The sequence below is a fragment of the Serinus canaria genome, chromosome 2 (assembly GCF_022539315.1).
Source record: "Serinus canaria isolate serCan28SL12 chromosome 2, serCan2020, whole genome shotgun sequence".
NCBI lineage: Eukaryota > Metazoa > Chordata > Aves > Passeriformes > Fringillidae > Serinus > Serinus canaria.
Window position 1 is genome coordinate 104,636,700 of NC_066315.1, and position 13,069 is coordinate 104,649,768.

Sequence of the window (13,069 nt, forward strand, 5' to 3'; positions counted from 1 at the left end):
AGCTGTATACCAGAAAGGCCTGTACAGATTTGTTCTGTCCTTGAGTATTTCCTTGAAGATCTTTGGATGAGTCTCAAATCAAATCATAGTTACAGTTTAAACTTTTTCCTGTCTAGTGTAATCAAATTTTAGAATAGGTTAGAAACTGTAGTCTTAAAGTTTCCATCAGAAATAGATAGAGCTCCCTTACTCCTTTATGTTAAACTTTACTGGGGAAGAACGTTTCAGTTTCTTGTCACCCTCCTCCCCCCCTTCCCCTCATTCATTTTCTGGCAGGTTCCCTTTTGCAGCTGCTTTTATGCTGTAGTTGGTTAGCACAAATATAAATGCCAAGTGCTTTCAATTCCATTGCTATATCTCTGGTTAGTATTAACTTTTTAGGAATGATTATATAATATAGCAGAATAAATTTAATTTTTTACCTTGATAGCATATGTAAAAACATTTAATGCCAGAAAAAACAGCTTTTAAAGATTTATCTGGGGTTGCATCTGATTTCTTCTCAACTAAAGTCCTTAATACAAAATTGTGCGAGCTCACAAAGCTTTTTTTATGTCATACTGAATTCTTTCTGAGCTTTGACTGCAGTGGAAATTAGGGGACAACCTTAGTTCAAACCATTCCCTAGAAATGAGTATGTCAAGGATAGTCGATGTGTGTTTGTTGCATAGTCTGATGATGATGAGAAGATTTATGTAAATATATTTCCCAACACTATGTATCCTAATAGAAATGTAGCAGGTGTGTCACTTGGACTTAAGCATCAAGATGGCTATAAAATGAGTTTCTATTTTTACCAGTTATAGAGGAACTGTTTTACAGATACAGCTGCTCAAGTGCGCTTTTGGATGGCAATACAGTTTCATGTACTGGCCATATCGGGACAAAAAACGGCTGTGGAAAAAAAGCCGTGTAGCATTTGATAATGTCAGCATCTGCTATCCCTGTCAGTCACACAGTTGAAATGTTTGAGTTACAACTGTGTCAGCAGATGCCCAAAGTTCAACGTGTGCTCGGTTAAAATTGAACAGCTGATCTAAGTGATGGATGTGACATTTTAGAGTGACTGGGTATGTATTCTTAGAGATATGCTAACATGAACTAGCAGGAAGCTATGTCAACATATAATTTTAACTTTTGTATCACTCTGAACTGTCATTTTGTGTCAGAATAATATTGCAATGTTATACAAGGGAGAACACAGTATGATAAATTGTTACCAAAAACCTCTCGGATAAATTAAAGCTGTTAAAAAAATCTGTCCCATTTTATAGAAGAAGCTAAATCAATTGGTGCTGAACACAGGAACTCATCAGGAAAAGAAGAAAATGCTTAGCAATTAACCCCTCAGTGAAACTGCTAGTTATGCCAAATTGCTTCTGTGAGCATGATTGAGTTTAGTAGTCTTGCTTTATTCAGAAAAGCTACTGCAATTTGATTTGTTTCCCACTAAAAACCAGTTTTTAATTTAGATGTTAAAATACTGTAGCCTTCGTGTCAAAATATCTGCTTGTAAGAGAGCTTTAAAAAAAGTATTGAAACTTTGCTTTCTTAAGCAGGTAAGGTAATATTTCTGCTTGTATATATTTATTAATATGTAGTCTCAGGTGTTAATATCAGGCTGTGTATATTATTAGCTGTTTGAGAATTATGTGAGTATTTAAAAATAAGTTCTCCATCTAAAAATCGGATGTTGCCTTTGTTTATTTTCTTGTTTGTTTTGGTTAGCATTTTTTTCCTCACAGACATTTTAGTAAGCAAAGGGCTACAGTTAGAATCTTTGATCTGGGGCAAATGTGCCTATTTATCATGGATATATCCTATTTAATAACTGCTTTTAGAAGGCTGCTATCATGAATAAAATGGCTGGATTGATGAGTGGGGAGTTCTTTCCTCACGTTTTTCCCTTGTTCCTGGATTTGCTGTTGAATATCTTTACTTAGGGATGGTATGCATCAATGTATTTTATTAATATCAATTTTAGGACTTGAAACTGTTGCAGGACTATTTCTCATGTAGTTCTTCAAAAAAATTTTTTATGGCAATTTTTCTTAAATTTGGATTTAAAATAAATTCAGCTAATTTGAAAATACTATTTAAGATAATGTACCTTTTAGGCTGCAGTTGTAATTTGTGTTTTCATTTAGGAATCTGTCAATAGCTTTAATCCGCTGACTAGCGACTCTGGCCTAGAAATCTCTGTATTGTTACTTTCTGTGCATAAACCTGACACTGCACTTTGTATCGAAGAGCTCAGTGAGCATAATAAGTGCTGATTTGGAAAAAACTCTAACTTAAGTCTTATTAAATTGCAGAAGTTATACTCAATTATTTTGGCTGTCATTTTTTGTAGATCACACTATAATTTCTTAGCTGTTAATACTTGTCTCAGTTGCAACCTGTGGATTAAATGTTCTATGGTAGATGCAAATTTAAGTACTACCATCTGAAGTACACAGAACAGGCTGTGATTACTAGAACAGTGGCTTGTTTTTATGAGATGCATTTTGATAACTAGGCTTTTAAGTTTAGTTTAAGATCTGTGAAATGAGGAGTACGGGTAATGATGAATTTTGCAGCTATGCTGCATTCTTAATTGGTGCATTTCAAGGTTTCATTTCCAGCCTTGCTTTGAATTCTGTTTGCAACTAATATTCTGCTTATCAGCTGTTAACAATTCTTCCTACCCACTTTTATAGTCACTTAATTTAATGTTTTGTGATTTGTTACTAACAAGTATGAGTTATTTTGGCAATACCAGCTGACCCTTAGCAAGCCAATTTGTCACATGAATGTCATTCAAACAAGAGGGAAACCTGTTTCTTCCAGCAGCTGTTTAGTTTCCTCTTACTGGTCGTTCCTTGCCTGCCAAAAATACATACTTCTTTACATTCCATAGCATTGTATGTTCATATGGGTACATAAAGAAGTATGTGCTCTGAGCAGGTATACACAGAGTTGCTTGACTGCCTGTCAGATGAACCTAAGAAGTATTTTGCTGCTTTTTCTTGCTGTCATTAGGTAAAACTGGCTGACAGTTCTCTGGAAGGACAACAGTTCTGATAAACTGATGGTAGAAAATAAACTTACTATGCTAACTGAACTTTGCAATGCAATTTACCTGCACAGTGTCTTAAAGCTGGGCATAGTTCATTGGTTTGGGATGGCACTGATGTTAGAAGTGCTTTTCCATATTTTTGCCGCCTCTTGCTCTTCTAAGTGACCGTGTTTAAGTAGAGAGTCGAATTGCTGGTAGGTTTGTAATGTCTTTTCTTAGAATATGTAGTTGTAGTCCACTGTAAAAACTTCAGCTTCCTCCCAGGTCTTCTAGCAGATTTTCATGCTGGGGTACAGTTTGCATCTAGTGTCCTGAAGGGAAGCATAGACTGATATAAAATAGCAGTTATAAACTTATTTTTTCACCCCAAATCCCACTTCTATGCTTTTTGCATCCCATCCATTATTCTGCAAACTCTTTGCACGTTTATACTTATTTACACTGTATTTCAAAGTGATTTAAAAAACAAAACAAAACAAAAAATAAAGCAAAACAAACAAAAAACCCCCCAAAAATAGCCCAACCCAAACACAAAAGCACATGTCACCAGTGATCCTGCTTATCCTAAAGATGATGACATTGAATTAAGAAAACAACCTCTAACTGCTGTGACAGGATTTGGATTGTTAGGCCGAAGGTCACATGTGAAAGCTAATACCTATTCAACACTTCTGCAAGCAGCTTTTCTTGTTTTTTAAAACTGGCACTCACCTGCTTCAGTCAAAGTTTGTCCACCCTTGAAACATTTATGACAGCTAAAATAATTAACTAAAAAAATTAATCTAAACCAAATAAAAAACCTCATAGAATCAAAGCCCAAGTTTAACCCTGTTTTGTAAGATTTTTGTGCGACTTGGTTTGGAACAGTGGTTAAATATTTGATGTGCAGTACAGCTTTGACTTCTGAAGGACTGTCAGATATAGATTATGGTTGCTTATTATGTATTTCAGGAGTTGGTTTGGGTTCCAGTAAAGAGTAAGTTTTGTCTGTATAGCATTAAAATGTAAATTTGAAATAAGCTGAACAATTAGTAACTGTTATAGTTGTAAGGAAAGCTGAGAGCAGAGGAAGTAAGAATTTCTGCAGCTCATGACAAAAACCTAGTGCAGCTGATAGAGAGCAAATCAGAGTGTAGCAGTAGCTAGCACAGTAGTACAAGGAGAATCAGCAATGCAGCATTAGAATCACAGCAGTCACATTCTAGTTTTTAAGTAGGCTGTTTTCATGTACGTCTGATATAAAGCACCTTGAAAATTTTGCTGAGACCTATTTGAGAACTCAGCATTACACTACCACACTGTTTATTAGATTTTCTTTTTCAAGTTTGTGCATTTTTAGTTGTGCATAGGAAGATAAGAATATATTTCACTGAAATGAACAACCAGTTAATGGCATTGCAATTTACTAGTTTATCTTCTTTAAAAAGAATTCTGCCTACTAAGCAAGTTGGGATTTGGTTTTTTTGGTTTCTTCCTTTTTTTTTTTGCTATGAAATTTGGACTAACAGTTGTTTTCTTTCAACCTGCTCTTTACACTACAAATGCTTGGTACTTTAGCACACTCAAAATTAAGCTGTTCCCAGAGTAGAGGGATTAATACAACAATTAAAAAAACAGTCTAGTAAATAAGATATACATGCAGAAAGTCATAGGCATCCTTTAAACGTGCAGGTCTCCTGATGTTCTGTTACCTGTAAGCTTAGTATCATGCAGCATTTGCAGTTGGAAGAGAGGTAATGACCTAGAGACACATCAGCAGCAGCCATCTCATCCTGAGTGCTCTCACTCTATTCGCTGAATCAGCTCTTCGTTACATGGGAGGGGGAGGCAAGGGGGGGCGAATGTCGGTGCATACAGTACCTCACCACCTTAAATAGATAAAACTTAAAAGAAAAAAAAAAAAGGCATGAAGATGGATGCCTAATTGGCACCTTCTTCCTTTCTTTTGAATGCTAAAATATGGATGATGTTGTATAGAAATTATACCTTATGTCTGCTGGACTGAGAGTTAAGACTCCAAGGATAGATGCTAGGAAGCCAAGGGAAGGTGAACTTAGCCCACTGTCAGATGAAGATAATCACAGGCACAAAGAAAAATAAAAACCCAACAAAAGACCAAAACCAAGCCCCCAAAAGTTGGAGTTGCTTCCAAAAAAAAAAAAATTAGAAAAAAGCACCAAAAAAATAGCGATCGTCTCCCCCCTCCCCCGGCAAATATTGGTTTCTTCTAGTTCCTTAGATATTGCACTGCATCTTTTCTTGCTTGAGGTTATGTTTCCAGGCTTAACTGTAGGCAGGTCTGTGTTGAAGCTACTTTCCATCTTCAGAGGTCAAGTCTGCTCGCGAGGTCAGGGCTCCCGCACACACACTACAGAAGTCACCAACCGTATTTCCCACTTAGAGGGCACGAGCAAAACTGTTACGGCTTTATAGGCAGCTAAGCATTTGAAACATGCACTCCCAGGCAAACAGGCTCTCTTGTGCCTCTCTCTTCCCTGACCATATTTAGTCAACCATTGCAAAAAATAGTCTCTCAGCTGTCGATTGTCGATCCGGCAGCGAAGGGAGCCTCTATCCGGCTCTCTGCCTATTGATTGTGCAGCCTGCACTTCCACCGCCGCTTAGCCATTTGTCCCCAGGTTTTTTTAGCACTGCCAAATAAAGCTCTCTCTCATGTTTCCAGTTAGATTTCCCAGGTTTTCACTGAGCTTGCGCTGCTACTAGTAAACCCTGATGAGGTTGTCACTATACTTAGAAACGTTTGGGGCGGGGGGTGGGGGGGGGGGAGGAGTGGGAGAGGGAAAAAAAAAGGCAGCCCTGCTAGTAACAAGGCAGGGACTTCACGCAGATATAGAACAATAAATATCCTGCGCTGCCATGGCAGGTTGTGTAACCTGGTTTCTTGATCACTGAAAAATGCCGTGACTAACATGTCGATTAACCCAAGGTCTGAGCAGCCTCAGTGGAAGTTTTCAATTGCAAATCATACAGTTAGTTCATAAATAAGAAGTCAGTGCCCATTTGTAGCCCTGCATTTCCATATTCAAATCAAGTTAGAAATTATTTGAAAAAACTTTTATTAATAAATTAATATAATTCCATATATAATTCCATACAATTACATTTAATAATGCCATAGTATTTTGTTTGTAATGCTTATCCATAGAATTGCATCTAAAGAAAATAAATGCACATGTAATTAGGTGGTACTGTTCTTTAAAAAAACTGAATTATTTTGGAGGAAAAGAAAAAAGAAATCGAGGGAACAGCTCGTTGCATTAATCTTTCGTGTTTACAAAATTGTCTCATGGCAAGACTAATAACTGCACATTCAAAATATGAAGCGGGATTTTCATATTCACGGGGAGTATATGCAATTTTTTTTCTTTAAAAAAGAATAACTGAAATTTAGTATTCAAATACAACAGTCAGGAACCCAAATACTTCAAGACTTTCTCTGTATTTTGCAGACAAAATCTTTGCTTGGGAGCAAGAAGGATGAAAAAGGTGAAAATACCTCAATCTAAAATGAAACAAACTTGTTAAATCAAAATACCATTCAATTAATATAGATGTAATTAGTAGTTACAAAATTCAGTATGGTAGGGTAGAAAGTGAATTACAAAGTCCTGAGCAGACCAGTATCTTGGATTTATACTTCCTTTGCTGCTTCCTTTTGTGTTGATTTTATCCTGTGCTTGGTAACTGCTTACCCTGTAACTTCTGTTGCTTTCTGGCTAAAGTCACATTTATTCTTTTCTCTTTGTTTTCATAATTATTCACTGAAGACAAAGTGTTGGGCAATGCATTCTTGTGAATTCCATTTAAATGATCGTACCTCATTGTTTCTTTGGTTACATGTATAATGAAATTGATTTTTCAAAAGCAAGAGATGGTTGAAGATCTGAGAAGCAAAAAACAGACTGCCTACTTAAACTTTTACGAACTAGACCATTGGTCAGATACAAATTCTATCTGCAACTCTAAATTCAAGTGTACAGTGTGCTCAGTAGTACCAGTCTAAGGTAATAATCTCTTCCTGTTGCTTGTTCCTGAGAGACAGACTTCCTTCTTCATTCTTCCAGTGGTTCTCTCTGTACTGCACAGTGAGTATGCTGTGAATCAGATCAGGGAGCTGATTTGGCTTGAAGTTGTGTGCTGACGTGCACTTACGATCTTATGGTTGCCAAAAATAGCGCTGTCCTGCTCCTGTGTTACTTCTTGCACTATGTTGGTACAAATGTTTCTTTGGCTTCACAGTGAGCAGGCTTGGAGTACTATTCCATATGAGAAATAATCCAGCAGAAGAGGATGACCTTTCAGATGCTGTGTTGGGACCACTTTTTGTGGGAGCTTTTTTTGAGAAGAGGTGGTAGTCAACAGGATAAGAAAGGGATTTAGTAAAATGTGGTTTTTTCTTCTGTTATGTTGTAAAATGCATGTTGGACTACACAGTCTTGCAAGAAAACTTTGCCATGGAAGCTATCTTTAAATCTGAATTGTTCCTTCAACTATTTGAGGCTCTAACAGGAGGCAGGTGAATGGGTTTAGCTGAGCCAGGGTTAGGAGTCTGGAGAGGAATATGTGGAGGTGGAGGTGGTGTGTGTGTATGTGGAGAATACTTCAAGCCAGGATTACTGTAAAATACATTATGAAACCATGTCACACTGAGACAGTGGAAACTTGATTTGAGGGAGGAGAATGGCATGAAAGTAGAAAAACCTGTAATAGAAAGTGCAGTGAATCATTACAACCTCTGGTGATATGATTGCTGAGAAGTTTATGCTGATCTAAGACTTTGCTTCTGGAAAGGGCGGTCTGCCCTCCCTGCAGCTCTGGCTTTGTCATTCCCTTACTCCTATTGCTTCTAGTGTTCATGAAGTTGCGGGGTAGGTTGGATTATCTCATTGATCTGTCTGGAAGCAAACTTGCCAAATCAGGAGTCTGGCAGGTTGTTTCACTCGCTAGAAAATGATGTGTCTGTACAGCCAACATAATGCAGGAACTGAAGTGAAGGGAAAAAAGTGGGATTATGTCTTTCAGTAGCAATTTAAGTTAAATCTGCTTATGCAGATTGTGAAATAGCCTTTCTAATTTTTTCTGCCTAAGTATTTGTTTCTATAAAACCTTAACAAATGAACACTAAAAGGCCAAACAAATAAACCCACCCCACCACTATCCCACAAACCCTGAACCTTCTTCATTTACCTCATTCTGCAGTCAAATTGCAGTTGGTAGCAGTGAATCTTCTCTAGTTTTTGTTCATGTTTTTTTTTTTAAACAGGAATGTTTTTGCAGTTAAGACTGCTAAATCTGGAATTGTTTTTATACAATGATGTGTTGGCTTCATCTTGTTTACAAGTACTTTTGTCTTGTAGATTTTTCAAATAAATCTGTTATTGTATGTTGCATTCTCAAATAGTACTGATGAGCATCTGTAAAAATTCTATGAGCAAAGTACTGCGTAAAACCCAACATTTTATATGTAGGTTGATAATGAATAATACACCATATGCTAACTTTTTATCATAAGAATAATTTTATTTTGTATGCCTAATGTTGGCAACTGGTGTTGAAACAAGTGCTCTAGGTGGCTGAAAGTAAATTAGTGTATTGTTCAGATCTCTGACATATCTTATGTTGCAAGTACCCAGTTCATGCTGCTGAATTTCCATGGCAAGGGTTGGAATGAGATGATCTGTAAGGTCTCTTCTAACCCAAATGATTCTATGGTCCTATATATGTTAAGCTGTCGTTTCAGACTCTCTAAAAACCTGAATTAAAAAGAAAAAAAAGAAAGTATTACTTATGTAGCAAGATCAAATAAAGATGCATGCAACAGCAGCATTTGCTGCTACTCTTATACATCTCAAATTAAATGTAGCACCATATTAATGGATATTCCTTTGACCAAATCACTTGTAACCATTAGAGTCTGGGCTGTCATTTTATGGGGATGAGTTACTCTGGGCAGTATAAGGCAGTGTACCCCCAGCAGCTGTGTCTGGGGAAGCAGCAGACACCTCCACCTCAGCCCCCTATGCACACGTGAGCTTTCTCAGTCCTTTTTGACTGAGCACCTGTTTAGCTCCTAAAAAAGAAGCAGTAGTTTACTTATCCCTATTAAAGCTTTACAGATAACTCCCTCAACAATTCTCACTGGAGTTTTTATCTTCCTGTTCCATTAGAAATTTTGAGAAGTTGCAAATGGGCATCTGGGTAAAAAAGGCCCAAAATCTTTTTATGAGCTTTCTGCTAAGCTGAAAATACTGCAGACCAACAAATACCAAAGCTTGCCTGTTACAAATTTTTTTATTGGTGATGTTTTAGTAATAATGTACAAATAGCATAGTAATGACATAAGTTCAGTGTTTCAATTAATTTCATCAGTAATCTTTGCAGCTCCTCAGACAGCTATGTAATCTGTTACAGCTGAATACCCTGAAGATGATAGTTTGGAAAGTTTTCTTTAGATGTTTCATGATCAGGGTTACTAATAGATTTGCTGATTTCTTTATCTATGCAGTACAACTACAGTCAAAGCAATCTGTAGTTTGTTTAATGTATACAAGATAAAAACAAGTTTTCACATCTATGTTGTGGTCTTCAAAACAGAGCAATACAACCCAGCTTCTTCTGTAATACTTCGTGGGGAAGAGTGAATCATGAATTACTGTGTAATTGGCAACATTAATTCTCTAATGTGACTTTTTATGATGTATGCCTGTTTCAGTGAGTGCTGCTCTGAATGGTAGCCACTTAGCTGTCAAAATTTTGGCAGTAGCTCTAGAAAATCCTGTAAAAAATGAAAGAAACTACCTCTCATTTAATGTTAGGAGGAGGAGGCAGCCACTGAGCTGAATTTACCATTGTAGCATATTAATATCTTGCAGAATTTTAAGGTGTCATTCCATGAAACAGTCCTTCTAGCTGCTGTCCCATAATACAGGATGGTCTGAAAGAGAGATATAGTCTTTTGCTGAATAAAAAGAAACAACTGAGTAGTGGTTCCAGAGCCTTTGATGATTTGCTGTGAACATTAAGATAAAAATCTATTCCATACAGATGCCATTTGTTTGTTTTGGTGGTCCTTCTGTTTTTCCAGTAAGACCAATGCATCTCAAACACATTCAGAAATGTAGCAGGCATTTCATTTCTCTGAAAGCAGGATACCTCCAAATATTTTTCATTCAAACTTCAGATAAAAAATTTTTCTGCTGTAAGACAGCAAACTAACGATTTGAAAGAGAATCTGGTAAGGATAACACTCACACAAATATTAAGATGAGTGATTTTTCTTCACAGCATACAAAATGCTGAGTCAGTTGGTTTCTTTTTTTTGTTTCAAAGATGAGGTGTATTAAAGAAATGTGAGTTGTATTTCTGAAGTACGTTTACGTATTGAGGAATCTGCTGAAGTGTGTCAATGTACTTTACATTTTATTTATCTGTAGAATTGACAATTTTCTTATTCCTTACTGAAGGAAAGGTTATAAATATCATTGAGTTGGTTAGGACAGTTTCTTGTTTAGTGATGAGAGCTACTTTGGAGACATGATGGCTGTCATTAGTGTTGGTGCTCTTCCACAGCGTTCCTCAAGTTCTAGTTTCAGTTTTAAGAAAAATTTCTTGTTGGTTTTTTTTTGTTTGTTTGTTTTGTTAGGTTATTGTTGCCCCGCCTTTTCCTGATTGCTCACAGTCTGAGTGCTTCTGTCAGTCATAGGGAATTTCCAGGATTTTTTATTGTGTTTTTTAGACTATCCACGCCTGGCAGGTGAAGATAAAGAGCTTACATGACATGATGCCCTGTGGGAAGCCACTATAGAAGGCTTGTTGTGTTGTTGGTACTGTGTGCTTTGTATCAGCCCAGCATTCTGAAGAGCTGGTGTGATGGTGTGGCCAGATACTAAGCAAACCATAGTGCTCTAGATGTGTTCCCCTAAAGCAGCTAAACACAGTTCTGATGGTGCCAAGATTTGAAGATACGGCATCATTGCATTACAAAATAGACTGTGTTTATCAGGGCCACTGATACTGGTTAATTTTGCCTCATTTCATAAAGCTTTGGTAACTTGAGTTTTACTAAATTATATCATTAATTTTGAAAAATCCTGCATAAGTGAATCTCTCAAAGAATTAATGTTGCCATTGTTTGGTTTTTTTCTGAAGTATTTTAGTCTTTTCTTCCTAGCACGTGAGAGAGCTGTAGAAGGTGTTATGAATAGAAACTGAGCAATGGCTCACAATGAGCAATGTACAGTCTGTTAAGTGTTGTTGTCTTATATTGCTGTGTTATAAGTGATTTGGACTGTGAGGAAGTGAGAAGCAATCTGCCAGGAAAGTAAAAAATCCTAAGAGGCTGAGAATGGCTTCTGTCCACTCTAAGGGGGACAAACATCCAGAGCAGCCTGGCTACGGATGCTCCACATAGCAATTGGCTTCCTGTGGGTTTGTATGACCTTGAGGCTTGAAAATGCTGTTGGTTAGTTTAGACACACTGATTCTGGGGACAAAGAAGTGCCCCTTAATACGCCATTCTGGCAGCTGCAGCGTGAGTGTGAAACCAGAGGTTTGTGTTGTGCACTCAGTAGTAGGAGAACATGGAGATGCTTATTAAGCAGAATCTTTTATGGGAGCATCTGAGCAGAGTGTAGGAAGGAGTGCACTTCCTTACCAGTACAGTAGTCTACCTCACAGACTGCTCTGCTTTCAAGGAGGGCTTATTAGGGTGAGCTGTGCCCAGACACAACTTTTAGGGGTTTTAATAGGAAACTCATTGGTTTGTTCTAAAAGAAAGCTTAGGAGTGAATACCACTTCACCTTAGTATGGATGTTCAAGGCAGCCTATGATTGGAATGAAATGGGAGCTCAGTTATTACTTGACAGGGCAGTCATTCATACCTTATGAGGGTATTTTTAAGTAAAAGCTGAGAGATACAATTTATGAGGCTTTTTCTGTGGATTATTGAGATCCCACATTTTTGATACCAGAACTCTTGAAGAACTCTTTAATTTAGATACATTATCTGCCTTGCAAGGCACTGTGTGACTGAGTGGTTCCACTTGCATTAGCAAGGATTACTTGGATTTTAAAAGTTTGAGTTTTGTGGAGAAGCCCTGTTTCTCCTGTAGATATCATGTTCCTTCAACAGTAGGGAAACATCAGATGACAGAAGAGGTTTCTTGGCACAGGATTGTAGCAGTTTCTGGTTTTGTGTTGTCTTTAAGGAACTGTCATAAGGGAGCTACATATGCTGTTTATAAAGATAAGACAATAAGTGGTTTAAGTTTGGTAACTTATGTATTCCAAAAGCTAAGTGAAGACATGTAAGCTTAAGAAAACCGTATTTCTCAGAGAATACAAGACTGAGCAATCTGTTTATCTAGTGTTGTGTTGTTAATACCATTAACTGAAGGTTAACTTTGGACTTCATGGATTTTAGTGTGCTTTAATACTTATAGCAATCAAGTTGCTTTTTCCCACCCTACTCCCTGACTACCAGACACTGCCATGGTATGTTATAGTCAACCATTATATGTTAAGAAAATATCCCACTAGTTCTCATTTAACACTTTCAGCATGTATTTTGTCTGTGCTTAAGAGATCTTCCTCCATTTTCTTTCTCAGAAATTGAGTTTTAACTGTTACATGGTATCAGTTTATAAAGTGATGATTTTAAAGAAATCTAATGTAGTGGAACTTGGTCATTAAATACTTAAATACTTAAGTAATGGACGCTATAAAGATTTTGAGGGAGAAAATTCTTTTGTCTACACTTCAGAGTTTGTTTGAATGCTTCTTTAATGCAATTTTTACTGCTAGATAGCATTCTTCTAAAAAACACACCTGATCCTCACACTGTTCCGGGCATTGTATGGTTTGTTTGTGTGCTCTAATGAGAAGGAAGTGAACATGAAATTATTCTGCTTTGGAACTGTTGGTATAGCTTTTCACCCACTCTCTCTGTTTGAAAAAAGATTAAAATTATTTTAGCCACTACTACTTAGTTC

At 37.0% G+C, this 13,069-nt stretch overlaps 1 protein-coding gene across 4 annotated transcripts in view; it reads left to right on the forward strand.

The window, feature by feature from the left end:
• Window positions 1-13,069, forward strand: part of MIB1 (MIB E3 ubiquitin protein ligase 1) — a 77,966-nt gene that overhangs the window by 38,868 nt on the left and 26,029 nt on the right. The window lies entirely within an intron of this gene.